This window comes from Oryx dammah, unplaced genomic scaffold (assembly GCF_014754425.2).
Source record: "Oryx dammah isolate SB20612 unplaced genomic scaffold, SCBI_Odam_1.1 HiC_scaffold_23, whole genome shotgun sequence".
Classification (NCBI taxonomy): domain Eukaryota; kingdom Metazoa; phylum Chordata; class Mammalia; order Artiodactyla; family Bovidae; genus Oryx; species Oryx dammah.
In genome coordinates, this window is record NW_024070207.1 from 52294035 (window position 1) to 52310230 (window position 16196).

The following is a 16196-nucleotide window of genomic DNA, read 5'->3' on the forward strand; positions in this document are numbered from 1 at the left end:
GGGCTTCCCATGAATGGCAAATAAAGAATAACTTCAAGTTGGCATCAGACATTGAAATCTTCAAGAACAATGCTTGAACTGGATGCAGTGTTTTGAATTTAGTCTGCATGAACTAATGTTGCAATGCGTTCTGTTTTGTTTTTGAAGTCAGCTATCAATAATATGGTTGGATGTATAGCAGAGTGATATGTATATATAAATTCTTATTTGTAAATCAATGATGGTGTGCTGCAGTTCATGGGGTTGCAAAGAGTTGGACACGACTGAGCGACTGAACTGAATTGAAATGATATTTCAATAAAATTTTTAAAAAGTAACACGGTTGGGGTGGGAGGGCTCCATAATGTCCATTACCTAGCTGACTGCATTTTTCCTTCTCAGCTGCCACTCTTGGCATCATAAATATAAAACCTAGCAATGGCCTTCCCCATCCAACACTTATTGAATTGCCATTTTCCAGCCAGTCATGAAGGGTAGGCAGTGACACTATGATGAGTCCCCTGGGGTTTGGCTTGAGAGTAGCACAGCCCAGTAGGACAGGCTTCCTGCAAGTGTAGGTGTGGGGTTTTCTGCACACCCTCACCCTTCATACTAATGAACCTGCAGTTTTCCTTTTGGTCCATTTTTCTTCTTCTATTTCTTGGGATTAAAAGAACTCCTGAAAATGAGGGGAGTTGAATCAATTTTCATTTACAGCTGAGAAGCAGTTATTGATGCTGTGTTTGCAGTTCAATAAAAGATCTAAAGATATAGACCCGGTGCTTCTCTTTCAATATAAGCCACCTAATCAGTCGCAAATATTTTTTTTAACAAATAAATTGTATTGACAGGTTTATTAAAATTGCTGTTTTTAAAGTTTTAAGCTATCCACAACTTGACCAATTCCAAAGGCTTCTAGCATGTGTAGTGTCCAAATTCCAGAGCACCCTCTGGTACATATTCATAGAAGTGGGTAAATACATTCTTGATATTTCCCTGAATGTTATCCTGATGCTTGATTTATGCAGCTCGAAGCATGTAATGTCTGTTAAACTCTGGCAGTAGGATGGTCTGTGATACTTGGGTTTTGATGCCAGGTTAGATCTGGGCATGGCTCTCTTGTGACCTAATCATCTCCAATTGACATTAGCAGCATCAGAGTTTAGCATTATAAAAGCCATAAAAGAAATAGGTATTGTTAGAAACAACCTTTAGAGAATTTTAATATTAATACCATCTTAATGATTAATGTGAATGAGACTGAAACCTGAGGTGAGTTCATTTAACCCAGTTAGAAATTCAGAAAATGGGTACTGTGGCTGGAAATGTTCAATTAGTGGCACGCTCAGCTAAAGGACTCTAGATAAAGCTTGGAGTGGTGTGTTGGTGCTTTAAAAACAGAGCTGAACAATTTCAATTTGCTTTGAGCACAAAGACATTCTAATGAGTTGTGTCTGGACACATTATTGTAAGTAGCTCCGATGTACCCAATTTTATTTAAACCAATCTTCTTTCTTTTTCCACCTAGGAATTGCCCTTAGAAATGTGGTACTCAATTCAAAGCATGTAACTGGGGATGTGTGGACTTTTCAACAGATGCTAATAACAGAGCTGCACCTCAAGCCTGTTATCATTTACAGAAAAATATTGTCCTGGACCTCTTCTCCTCCACTTCATAATTTTACTTTTCATCTGAAGATCACTAATTACCTCACAGACACAAAACAGCTTGTTTTTAATCCAGTTTCTTGACACCAGTTTTGGGTGTCATACTGGATTTATTTTTGTTTGTTAGTTTCTGTCCTTTCACTGAGTAGGTTGCTATTTGGTGCATGAATGTTGTGTCAGTTGTGTCTGACTCTTTGCGGCCCCGTAGACTCTGTCCTTGGGATTTCCCAGGCAAGAATACTGGAGTGGATAGCCTTTCCCTTCTCCAGGTGATCTTCTCGACCCAGAGATTGAACTCACATCTCTTAGGTCTCCTGCATTGGTGGGCAAATTCTTTACCACTAGTGCCACCTGGGAAGTGAAAGTGAAGTCGCTCAATCATGTCTGACTTTTTGCGACCTCATGGACCATAGCCTGCCAGGCTCCTCCATCCATGGGATTTTCCAGGCAAGATTACTGGAGTGGGTTGCCATTTCCTTCTCCAGGAGATCTTTCTGTCCCAGAAGTCCAACCCAGGTCTCCTGAACTGCAGGCAGACTCTTTACCATCTGAGCCACCAGGGAATCAGCCACCTGTGAAGCCCACTGTTATTTGGTAATTGCACATGAAATTATTTACATGGGAGCAGAAAACCTGAACATTCTGGGAGATTTGAGATGTGTTCCTTGTACCTCCGATGTATATTGAACTTTCCAAACCTAGCGACCAAGTGAAATTCAAGCCTGCTTTTCTGATTAAAGTTTGCTAATGGAAAGGGCAGAGGGCATACATTTTACTGCCTTTCTCAGCTGGCCCCTGACGTGCTATAGTGAATTCATTCGTTGTGACAACATGTACTCTAACCTGCTATAATTGTTCTGATTTTTTAGCCACAATTCTTCCCTTATCATGCTGAACAAGTTGTTACCTCCCCAAGATTTCTCTGCATTTCCATTTACTTTGTTATACGCAGAAGGGCTGGGGAAGGCCTCTTCCATAATGTCATCAATGTGGCACCCACAGCAAGAAAGATCAGCCTGTCAGAGCTATAGAAACAGCAGATGGATTAGAAGGAAACCAGGTGCAAAATAACTTTGATAGAGTCTTTTAATGTAAACAGTTTATCTGTCATTGCCTTTCATTGAAATCCCACGCAGAATGAGGACATTCAGGCTGTTCAGGCTGCAGAAGGTAGCAGAATAAAATCCATACGTTGTCATACTCTTAACTCTCCAGCAATTAGAGAATGAGAAGATATTTTAATTTATTCATTAAAGACAGGAAAGTAAATAGGATAACATATAAGGTTAATAGAATAACATTGGCCTTCATATTCCCAAGATTGTGTTTCCCATTTGGCTGTATTAGCATAGAGACTAGATTAATAAGAAACTGCTTAGGGCTTGTATGATGTGATTTTTAATATGCTGCAGGCAAGTCTGTGACTGTTTAGAAACCTGCTGAATTTTTTCATTGTAATTAGGTCTTCTACATTAAGTATGAAATATTTTGACTTGTAATCTCCATAGATTTTCTTTTTATTGTAATCGCCATACAATGCTTTGAGCACTCAGAGATGCAGAGGAGCACAACGTTTTCACACGTGTTGTGTCCATCACCACTGATGACCCAATCCTGACTAATGTCCATGACCACGTATGAATTGTCCATTTATGAGCATTTCCATGGCAAACCCAATGGCTGTTTTGCTTAGCTGAACGTTTTCTCACCATGACTGTACATCAGACATTGGTAAGGATGTACTGCTTACCCCAAGATCTAAGTGGAAACAAAAATAGGTACAGTCTGTTTCAGAAACAATAACTCTCCTGTAGGACATGAATGGCCACAGCCTTTTGTCCACAAAGATCACATGACACATATCTGCCTCTGTAGAGAGGGCGGCAGGGGAGCAACAGCCACCTCCACGAAGCTGAGGATCCTGAAGTCTGTGTGAATCAAAGTGCTGGAAGGAACAGCACCATTTTACTCTTGTCGCTGCCTAGGCTGGGCTAGGAAGGAAGTGGCTGGGTCACATTGGTCCTCTCACTACTCTCACCTTCACTCTCTGTTTGATCCAACCTTGCTCTTTTCCTTAGGCCCCTTCATTGCCCCAGTTGGGTCCCAAATCCATGGCTGGAGCCTGAATGTTCGGTCTTAGTCATCAGCTAACAAACCCCAGGCAGTGTACCATGTGTACCTAAGTTTTGGTGGTTCTAGCATCTATTAGAGTGGTTGCCTCCACTCAATATGAATGCCTCCAATAATAAAACTGTTGGTCACTGACAATGTAAGATTTTGAAATTTAACTGCTGGCTTGGAAAAGTGTACTGGGGTTTTGGTTTAGGGCCTAAGAATGGTTTATTCTGCCTCCCCCCAAATATATGCCATCTGCTGGAAAATCTACCAGGCAGGCTGCAAACACCCAGGACCTTGCTGTGAATGGAAAGCAGAATCTGTTTTCTTCTTAAGCAGGTGTATTTATTTTTTTCTATTTATTTAGCAAGAGCAAAGAGCATAAGCATCGTAAACACACAGAACACGTATTCAAATTTGAGATTAGCTATCAATCCCAGGTTAAGGATTCAAAATTCAAGGGGATGGGCAAGTAAGGACAGCAGACCTTTCCAAAATGTATGGCATGGTGTAGCCTATGTGCCATGAAGGAGTTCCCAGGAATCTCTGAAACATTAGATATAAACATTTAAAAATTTGCTGATAGATCTTATTTCTTGCTAATAGAGGTGAACTCTATAACAGAGACTCCATATTTATCCCTGAATCATACATGTATGTATATGTGTGTATATATATTGGAATAAAATAGTTTTGTATATTAAAATATAGAATACCTGACCTTAAAATGGTCATGGAGAGTCCCTACTCCAGCCAACAAGGACACTGAGGCATGGAGAAGTCAGTGGTACTGTGAGGTAATAGAAAATATATTAATACATAGTGGTCTCCGCCCCGGGTTCCCGGTACAGAACTCCTGAATTCCTTACAATTTCTTAAGTAATAAGACTAATAGGAGCATCTTTTATCCTAATATTTGCTCTCTGGGTGATAGGGATGTCTTTTATTCTAATGAGATGACTCTGTGTGGGCTCCTGGACTGTGGTCACCAGAGAGGCCAAGCCATGATTGGAAGCTTGGAATTTCCATTCTCTACAGAGGGGAGAGGGACTAGAAACAGGGTCAGAAGTCACTCACGTCTATGTGAGGGAGCCTACAAAAAATCCCAATAGTGTGGGATTCAGAGGGCTTCCCTGTGGCTCAGCGGTAAAGAATCCACCTGCAGTGCAGGAGATATGAGAGACATGGGTTCAGTCCCTGGATTTGGAAGATCCTCTGGTGGAGGAAATCACAACCCATTCCAGTATTCTTGCTGGGGTAATCCCATGGACAGAGGAACCTGGTGGGCTACAGTCCATGGGGTCCCAAAGACTCTAACACAACTGAGCAACTAAACAACAACAGTGGGGTTCAGAGACTTTCCAGGTGGATCAGCACATCCATGTACATGAAGTGTGATATGCCCCAATGCCGGAGGGACAGAAGCTCCTACCTGTGGGATCCTCCTAGACTTCACCCTATGTCTCTCTTCATCTCTCTGTTCATCTGTATCCTTTGCCATATCCTTTCATGAACTGGTAAACATAAGTCACTGTTTCCCTGTGTTCTCTGAGCCACTCTAGCAAATTAATCAAACCCAAGGAGGGGGCCATTGGAACCTCTGGTGTCTAAGCCAATTGGTCAGAAGCACAGGTGACAACTTGGGCTGGCAACTGGTATCTGAGGCGGGGGGAGGCAATCTCATGAGCCTGAGCCCTTAACTGGTTGTATGTGATTCTCCAGGTAGACAGTGTCAGAATTGAGTTACATGGTAGAATACCCAGCTGGTGTTGCAGAAATGTACTTGGTATGGGATGAGCCCACACACTTCTGGTGTCAGAGTATTGTGAGTGTGGTTGTAGTATGAGAATAAAGGAGAAACTCGAGTGGAAACATTACTGAGTTTTATAATATAGATTGATAATAAAAATGGCTGTAGCATCTTGCCCAGAGTAGAATACAATATTGTAATGTAATTAGCCTCCAGTTAAAATAAATGAGTGAGTGAGTGAGTGAAGTCGCTCAGTCGTGTCACACTCTTTGCAACCCCATGGACTGTAGCCTACAAGGCTCCTCTGTCCATGGGGTTTTCCAGGCAATAGTACTGGAGTGGATTGCCATTTCCTTCTCCAGGGGATCTTCCCAACCCAGGGATTGAACCCGGGTCTCCCACATTGTAGACAGATGCTTTAATTTATATTTAAAAAAAGAATACACTCTAAAGCGACAGAAACCCTGAACAGGCTAGTATGCTAGTACTGAAAACGCATCATCAGTACTCACTCCCATGTAGGTTTTGGGAAACATATTATTGAGTACCTCTATGCACTAAAAATATGCTTCCCATTTCCCTGGTCACACATAGTAAGAAGAGAGCTTCTATTAGGTCTTGTCTCCCAACAAAGACACAGGTCATTTTGTGAGGGGGCCCTCCTTAGTATCAGGATGAGAGGGCTTCGATTGGCTAGGGGAAAGAAAATTGAATTTTCAAATCCACAAACCTCAGGAGAACAGAGTAATCGAATGCCACTTACCTTGGCCCTTCTAAGATGGAGAATAAAGAAGCCAACACTGAGAGGTTCTGCCTCATGTCTTCATATTTACTCCACTTAGAGAATGATTAGTGTCAATAGATGACTCAAGAGTGAAATGTGCTTATTCACCAAAGACAGTGCATTTTTCATGAAGTTACAATATACCAAAACTTGAGTTATAAACAAAATTTCCAGTTGACAGGTGAATCTTACTGAAGGGTTTCATATCCAGCATAAGAGCTAGCCTGGAGGGAGCAAGCTTTCATGGAATGCTGGCACTTCCGAATTCTGTTATCACATCATCTTTGGACAAGATGCTAAAAAAAAAACTCCTGCGGGTTGCCCTTTTGGCGAAATACACATGTAAGGACACGTAGGACCCACTATGAGGCCTCTATTCAACTGGTGTTGGCAGGGTCATGAGAGGGTGAAGATGATCAAGAATTCAATGAGACTTGGGAAGCCATGAAGGATTCATGATCAAAAGGGAGCATACAATGGGGTAACAATAGGGAGACCAGTGGCCCAAAGAAGAGGCTGGAGCTATTGTCCTGATGAGAAATAAGAGGTCTCCATTGAGGCCATAGCTGCAGGAAAAGTGAAGAAGGAATGGACATGTACCCTGTCCAACCTGCTCTGCACTCCCTCTTCACTGGGGTGTGAAGTCGAGCCTCATGGGCAGTTGCAGGATAGATCCAGATATATGTGATCCTGGAGCCCAGTTTTTGCTCTTTTCTCCTCTGCACAGAGCTGGTTAGCTACCGGCACTGTCTCATACCCAGAGCAGTCAGGCTCTCAGACTCCACAATCAGACCCAGATATTTTACCGAGTCTGTGTTTATTGAGTGGCTATTAGGTGCCAGACACCTGAAGCAAATTTCTTCCAGTATCTGCCTGTCAAAATTCAAATCCTGCACCCATCATGTCCAGCACAGGCCTGCCTTATATATGCATCAAAAACAATGATTTAGGGCTTCCCCAATGGCTGAGTGGTAATGAATCCACCTGCCAATGCAGGAGAGACACAGGTTCAACCCCTGGTCCAGGAGGATTGCACATGCTGCGGAGCAACTAAGCCCATGAGCCGCGACTACTGAGCCTGGGTTCTAGACCCTGGGAACTGCAACTTTTGAAGCCTGAGTGCCTAGGGCGTATGCTCCACAACAAGAGAAGCCACTGAAGTGAGAAGCCCGAGCACCACAACTAGAGAGTAGCCCCCACTCCTGGCAACTAGACAAGGCCCGCAAAGCAATGAAGACCTAGCAAGCCAAAAGTAAACAAATAATTAAATGTTTTTTTTTTTAACGGATTAAATTAAAATGGGAGAAGCCTGATACTCCAAAGCTAGGGAATATGTGTTGCCATACCTGGGTGTAGTGTCAGAAATTCAGGCAAGCATCCAGGTGTTATGAAATGCTGAGTGCCATTTTCTCCTCTTCAGCTGCAATCCTGGCTGTGTGTGTGTGCTGCCAGCTGATAACTCAGCCTATAGGATATGATATAAGCCTCTTGCTGTTTCACTCATTCCAGTGAACTCTATTTAAATGCTGTAATTAAGCAAATCATTTTTATATTTGGGCAAGTACTCTCAGGATATGTCTCTCTCTTTTTTTTTTTTTTTTTTGGTCTCTTTAATTGATTTAACCAATTCTGTAGGTATTGATTTTTAACCATCTGAATACCCTAATGGTGAGTTCATTTGTTCATAGAGGAGTTTCTCTTTTGAACTTAGGCAATCAATTCAATTTACCAACACATGCCATTAGATAAAAGTATGGCTAGGTCTCGCAGAGCAGCCCCATGAAAAGTTAAAACATAGAAACAGAAAACCAATGCAGTTGACTGCTTGTCTCTCTTTTTTCCATAAAGTATAATATCCAGTTATTTGAAATTATCTGAATGGTTGACTTTTCATTTTTTAATCAAATAATGTATTATATAGATGCAACTTGGGTGTATCTGCTAGTAAAAAAAAAAAAAAACATAAACAGGGAATGTAAAAGGCATGTAGAGCAATAGTAATAGAATCACATTTTATGCCTGACTGACAGTATGGTTATTGATTAAGAAGATAAGTGGTCCCCAACTCGGTAGCCTTGCAAAATGAATCCATGGCTTCAATCGCTCTAGGCCTTCTGCGTGCTCACTTTGACGGTCTCAATGAACAGGAAACATACTGCACTAAGTTTGTTTTCTGTCAGTCCCAGGGGGTATAATGGCATAAGTCTGGATATAAATGTTCAGGTCATGCTTCTTAAAAGCTGCAAAAGATTCTCTAAATATTTTTGTGAATATAATATACATGTCTATTGAACTAGAATAACACATCATGATATTAATAACTAGGGCAGGATTACCTTACCAAAGAATTTTGACAAAGTTCAATCAGTATATAGAAGATGACTAGCAAGTTTCCTAAGTGCTTTCTAGGATTTGTCTAGATAAGTAGATTTGTCTTCCTAAAGAAATATGATGTCCTGTCTACACAGGAGGATGGGACTCAATAGAGAGCCACCTTCCTTCCTTCCTTTTTCTTTCATTTTCTGTTTTTTCATGAGAACTATATTTGATGCTTCATGTAATTCAGTGTGGTCCTTGAGTCACTTCAGCTTTGGTGCAGCAAAAGGATTCTCTACCTCACAGAGAGATAAGGCCATTCTTCTTAGGAAGTTATATTTAATGAGGGAGCAACTTAAGCATGTCCTTAGCCACATCATCCCTCCTGAGGAAATAACTTTGCTGCTTAGCAGGATACCACCAAGAGTACAATGCTGGTAATGATGGAAGAATTAGCTCATGAGTGCTCCTTGGAAGGAGACAAGTTCTTCTCCTTGGGAATATAATTTCTTGAGCTCCTATATCATGGAGGAAGTTTTATCCCTGGAGTTTCCCAACCTCAGGGTCAAATGTTAGTGCAAAAGCAAAGAGCCCTCCTGATGGAGTAAAGTATGAAAGGAAAGTGAAAGTGAACGTTGCTCAGTCGTGTCTGATTGTTTGCGACCCCATGGACTATATATAGTCCATGGAAATATCCAGGCCAGAATCCTGGAGTGGGTAGCCTTTCCCTTCTCCAGGAGATCTTCCCAACCTAGGGATCGAACCCAGGTCTCCCACATTACAGCTGGATTCTTTACCAGCTGAACCACCAGGGAAGCCCAAGAATACTGGAGTGGGTAGCCTATCCCTTCTCCAGCGGATCTTCCTGACCCAGGAATTGAACCAGAGTCTTCTGCATTGCAGGCAGATTCTTTACCAACTGAGCTGCCTAGGAAGCCCATGAGAGGAGCGACAGCTAAAGGGGGGTCACTCGGAAAAGAATGATGCTTCCTAGGCTTCCTTGTAGGGGAAGAGAAAGTGAGGAGTGGCATGCACTTGTGCCTCCACAGCATCTCGGGAGTCTTGACCTCTCTACCACCAACATGAACCCCAGCGAGGTTCGGAGGCCTGTGTGAAGGTAGAGGGCCCTCGCTCCTGCTGGGCTAGGTCTGGCAGGATCTAAACACATCAAGGTCTTTCTCAAGTAGGGCTTTGCAGACAGAAGCATTCTGTTCACCCCAGAATTACTACTGATACGGAGACAGGAGCAGAATGGCTTCTATAACCCTAGTTGGATTAACTGCATAGATTTGATACTGCAACCTGGTCAGTGGTCAGAAAGCCTATCAATTCTCTGGCTGTAAAAAATATATGAATCCTTGGGAGGAATAAATAAGGAGTTTGAGATGAACAGATACACACTGCTGGATATAAAATGGGTAAATAACAAGGAACTGCTGTGTAGCACAGGGAACACTATGCAATATCCTGTAAGAAACTATAATGAAAAAATATCTGAAAATAATATATATCCGAACCACTTTACTGTCCACCTGAAACTAAGATAACATTGTAAATCAACTATAGTTCAGTTAAAATAAAAATGTATGCACCGATACCTGTGTGCAATGCAGTCACAATCAAGATACACCTTTTTGCTTAGTATGCTGTTTCCTAGAACACTGTCATTGATGTTGGCTACTCACAACCACTCTTGGTGTAAACAGGGCAGGAATGACGGTCTTCATTTTTAAAATGAGGAAACTGAGGTTCACTGGTGTTAACTGCATCACTAATGTCATGATGATGGAAATGTCATGATTCAGCTCAGTTCAGTTCAGTCGCTCAGTCGTGTCCGACTCTTTGCGGCCCCATGAATCGCAGCATGCCAGGCCTCCCTGTCCATCACCAACTCCCAGAGTTCACTCAGACTCACGTCCATCGAGTCAGTGATGCCATTCAGCCATCTCATCCTGGGTCGTCCCCTTCTCCTCCTGCCCCCAATCCCTCCCAGCATCAGAGTCTTTTCCAATGAGTCAACTCTTCTCATGAGGTGGCCAAAGTACTGGAGTTTCAGCTTTAGCATCATTCCTTCCAAGGAAATCCCAAGGTTGATCTCCTTCAGAATGGACTAGTTGGATCTCCTTGCAGTCCAAGGGACTCTCAAGAGTCTTCTCCAACACCACAGTTCAAAAGCACCAATTCTTCAGCACTCAGCCTTCTTCACAGTCCAACTCTCATATCCATACATGACCACAGGAAAAACCATAGCCTTGACTAGACGGACCTTAGTTGGCAAAGTAATGTCTCTGCTTTTGAATATACTGTCTAGGTTGGTCATAACTTTTCTTCCAAGGAGTAAGTGTCTTTTAATTTCATGGCTGCAGTCACCATCTGCAGTGATTTTGGAGCCCAAACAAATGAAGTCTGACACTGTTTCCACTGTTTCCCCATCTATTTCCCATGAAGTGATGGGACCAGATGCCATGATCTTCGTTTTCTGAATGTTGAGCTTTAAGCCAACTTTTTCACTCTCCACTTTCACTTTCATCCAGAGGCTTTTGAGTTCCTCTTCACTTTCTGCCATAAGGGTGGTGTCATCTGCATATCTGAGGTTATTGATATTTCTCTTGGCAATCTTGATTCCAGCCTGTGTTTCCTCCAGTCCAGCGTTTCTCATGATGTACTCTGCATATAAGTTAAATAAGCAGGGTGACAATATACAGCCTTGACATACTCCTTTTCCTATTTGGAACCAGTCTGTTGTTCCATGTCCAGTTCTAACTGTTGCTTCCTGACCTGCATACAGGTTTCTCAAGAGGCAGGTCAGGTGGTCTGGTATTCCCATTTGTTTCAGAATTTTCCACAGTTTATTGTGATCCACACAGTCCAAGGCTTTGGCATAGTCAATAAAGCAGAAATAGATGTTTTTCTGGAACTCTCTTGCTTTTTCCATGATCCAGCAGATGTTGACAATTTGACCCCTGGTTCCTCTGCCTTTTCTAAAACCAGCTTGAACATCAGGGAGTTCACAGTTCACGTATTGCTGAAGCCTGACTTGGAGAATTTTGAGCATTACTTTACTAGCATGTGAGATGAGTGCAATCGTGCAGTAGTTTGAGCATTCTTTGGTATTGCCTTTCTTTGGGATTGGAATGAAAACGGACCTTTTCCAGTCCTGTGGCCACTGCTGAGTTTTCCAAACTTGCTGGCATATTGAGTGCAGCACTTTCACAGCATCATCTTTCAGAATTTGAAACAGCTCAACTGGAATTCCATTACCTCCACTAGCTTTGTTTGTAGTGATGCTTTCTAAGGCCCACTTGACTTCACATTCCAGGATGTCTGGCTCTAGATTAGAGATCACACCATCATGATTATCTGGGTTGTGAAGATCTTTTTTTGTATAGTTTTTCTGTGTATTCTTGCCACCTCTTCTTACTATCTTCTGCTTCTGTTAGGTCCATACAATTTCTGTCCTTTATCGAGCCCATCTTTGCATAAAATGTTCCCTTGATATCTCTAATTTTCTTGAAGAGATCTCTAGTCTTTCCCATTCTGTTGTTTTCCTCTATTTCTTTGCATTGATCGCTGAAGAAGGCTTTCTTATCTCTTCTTGCTATTCTTTGGAACTCTGCATTCAGATGCTCATATCTTTCCTTTTCTCCTTTGTTTTTTTGCCTCTCTTCTTTTCACAGCTATTTGTAAGGCTTCCCCAGACAGCCATTTTGCTTTTTTGCATTTCTTTTCCATGGGGATGGTCTTGACCGCTGTCTCCTGTACAATGTCACGAACCTCATTCCATACTTCATCAGGCACTCTGTCTATCAGATCTAGGCCCTTAAATCTTTTTCTCAATTCCACTGTATAATCATAAGTGATGTCATGATTCGGAAATGACAAACCTGGTAATAGAAGCCAGGTTTGTGGATTTCTAGCACAGCATTCTTTCCATATGTAGCTCGTTGCCTCTCATTGCACCATATTGGACTATGGTTTCTAACATCTTAATTTATCATTCTATCTTGGGCTAGAACTTCCTTGATAGAAAGATAAGTATCATGTTGGGGAAACATGACACCAAGTAAGCAGAATATAGGTTTTTAAAAGCATATAGACATTACAAATTAAAGCAGCGTAAGTGTTAACTATCTAACCTCCATTTTCCAATCAGTTTAAATTATTTTAATGTATGTTTTTAAACTCAAAATTAACTGTAATCCCAATATGTAACCCTCTTAATGCTCGCTGACTTAACGCTGTATCATTTCACTTTGACTTCCCTCCTTTTGCAGCGTCTCACATTCCCAAACATGTATCTGGAACTTGGGATTGTCTTTTCCTGTCCCAAGATTTCAAAAGAGGAATTTTCTCCTTGTATATTTTGTAGACTTAATTATATTCCCTTAAAGTATTTTTATTTGCCTTAAAGTATCAATGCATATTTTGCACACAAATAGTTGACTTAATTTTTCTTTGCAGTCTCTTAAGAATGCCTTATATTATATATAAAACAAAGTCAAAATACAGTGAAAGTGGAGAACACAAATGGTGAGCTGTTTCTTGTGCCTGGAAGACATTCCCTGCAACCATATCGTTTGGAGATGAGCACATGGGAAGATGACAGGAGAGCATCTGATTAGAGCTGTGAGGACTCTGAAATGATCTTGGGTTAAATTCCAAAGGGGGTAAAAATAAAGAAAACCTCTGAGCATAGATATTTTCCATCAATAGCCAAGCAACCCAGAAAAAATTAATTTGAATGAAGTTATTTTCCTATAATGGCTGTATAAAAAGACATATGTTTGAAAGAGACTGGCCTTGAACATGATTATGTACCTCCTGATCAGAGGGAAATAACTGGGTCTAATTGAAAGTCCTGATGCACAGAGAAGAGAGGACATTTTCGAAAGCGTGTCACTGAATCAAAGCTAGGTTAAGCAATGTCACTTTGATTTCTCTCCTTCCCATCTCCTGCCAGTGGCATGCTCAGCCCATCACATCCAGCTTGCTTTAAAAGGAAACCACAGGGACTTCCCTGACAGTCCATGCAGGGGGCGCAGGTTCCATCCCAGGTCAGGGATCTAAGATCCTGAATGCCCCGTGGCACAGCCAAAATAATTGTAATAAAAAAGGGAAACCACTGGAACCCCATGCCCATTATTTCATGGTAACCTTTCTTCTTCAGGAACAGATTAGTTTGGATTTTAAGGGATTTGGAAAAGTAGATTCATGCCATTCCCACAATGGCTTGTCTTCAGCCCACTGCCATGTCTTATTCCAGCAGCTAGGACTGGGGGAGAAAAGGTGGTAGAAAAGGCAGACATGGGTATGCAGCCTGGCTACATTCTGTAGTGATGGTCAAGGTCTTGCCCCTACTCCTTGCCAGAAACTGGCTCTTCCTTTCAGCACCCTTTAAGGGATTGCTCAGAGATAGGCGTTCATATCCTAAATACCTGTGAGAGATGACGGGCCAGCCAGACACTGTCCTTGTTTCCTCATTTTCACCTGTTACCTCATTCCCTCACTTTCTTATGATTCCACCATTTGCGAAAATTCAACCTCAGGCACAGATGGTGAGAAAATAACTTTTGCCTATCAAACCAAAGTGAAAAGTGAAAGTGTTTGTTGCTCAGTCATGTCTGACTCTTTGCAACCCCATGGACTGTAGCCACCAGACTCCTCTGTCCATGAAATTCTCCAACAAGAATACTGAAATGGGTTGCCATTTCCTTCTCCAAGAGATCTTCCTGACCCCGGGATTAAACCTGGTCTCCTGAATTGCAGGCAGATTCTTTACCCTCTGAGCCACCAGGGGGAAAAAGTACCCAAATATTAATGGATATTTATCTAGCAATAGAATCTGAGACTTAATAGAAGAAAAGGACTTTGATTTCCAACAGTAATTTCTAAACTGAGGAAATATTTCATCGATTTCAAACAAATTGCTTCCAAGTGCATTGGGTTGTTGTTATGGATTGAAAGTTTCGATATGCTTATGCACTGGTCACTCAGATTGTCAATCCAATGTTAGATTATAAATCGTCTCTATTACACATGGTTGCTTCTGCCTTCTAATTTGTAACAGTATTCTTTTTAAAATTTAAATTTATTTATTTTAATTGGAAGCTAATTACTTTACAATATTTCTCTTCATCTCTTAGCCATCACCCACTCCAGGGTTCACAAATATAAAGGTCTCCAAGTGTATACCTTTTAAAAGGGTCTGAAGAATCCCAAGGTTGGCGAACCACTGCTTCAACGCTCACCATTCTGAATGTTATTTCTACAGTCTAAAAGAATCTGGGGGAGTACAAGTTTGGTTCTGATTACATAATTATGCTACAGAAGTATGAAAAAAAATCATCACTAAAACCCTCCAGGTGCTTAAACAGTTTGATAGACTGTAGCCATTCTGCCATCAGCGCCCCCAGCTGTGTTGCTTAGCAACATTTTAATTCCAGAAGAATCGAAAGAGATGCAATCCCTGTGGAGAGGGAAACAGAAATAAGAAGGCTGTTGACAGATGATCTGAGTTGTTTCTTCTAATATACTGTGAAGATCACTAGCTCTTTTCATGAATGATAAATGGACTGTACACAGATCAATGGGTTCAGCAATAAAGTGGGACCAGGCTCCATGTCTAAGGGACACAGGCCGAGAGGCCCAGAGATTTCCTCATTTCAATGGTTTGGTGTGTGTTTCCTTAAAGGTTCCATGGAAGGAAATTGATCTGAGCTGTCTGTCAGCTCTTGCCTTTTTGTGGTATCTGCTAATAAAAATGATTTTTAAAATGGGTACTTTGGCCTTTCTATCACCAGGCAGGTGCAGCCAGGTGGCTGGAGCAATACAAGGTATAGAGTTTCGCATCCTAGATCTAAAAATCCCCAGATGTACCCATGACCATTCCCTCTGTGCTTCCCTCCCCATCCTGTCATAAGCCAAGCAGGTGCATGTGGAGGAGGAGGATATTTCTGAAATATGGTGTGTGTGCCTGCATGCTGGGTCGCTCAGTCATGTCTGACTCTTTGTGACTCCATGGACTGTGGCCTGCCAAACTCCTCTGTCCATGGGATTTTCCAGGCAAGAATACTGGAGTGGGTTGCCATTTACTCCTTCAGGGGATCTTCCCGACCCAGGGATCAAACCGGCATCTGTCTCCTTCATTGCAGGCAGATTCTTTACCAACTGAGTCACCTGGGAAGTCCCTCTGAAGTACTGGGAATGGCCAATTATATGAATACTTATCTCTAAGTCAGTCACAATAGAGCTCCTTTAGTGTAAGGGATTTAAAATCTAATTGGTTAGTATTATCCAGAGGTAGGAAAGTATTGCATATTCACATAATTAGAGGGAAAGACCTTTCTGAATTACAGACATATAAACATACAGACAGATACAGAGAGCTTATAGTTTTCCATTCTAAAATTTCAGTCATAAGTCAAGCATAAACAAAGTTCACAGGTCCATTTCAAACACCTGGTCTCTCCTTAGTGGGTATACATCTCAATTTATTTGAGCTGAAAACACACAAACAGAAAAAAAGAAACAATAAACCAGAGTCTCTGTCCTCTTTTACCCAAGAGACAAGATCTCTGTAAGTCA

The 16196-nt window shown here is 41.7% G+C and overlaps 1 protein-coding gene across 1 annotated transcript in view; it reads left to right on the forward strand.

Moving 5' to 3' along the window:
* Positions 1-16196, forward strand: part of AFF2 (AF4/FMR2 family member 2) — a 375160-nt gene that overhangs the window by 258737 nt on the left and 100227 nt on the right. The gene's annotated exons all lie outside the window — the stretch shown is intronic.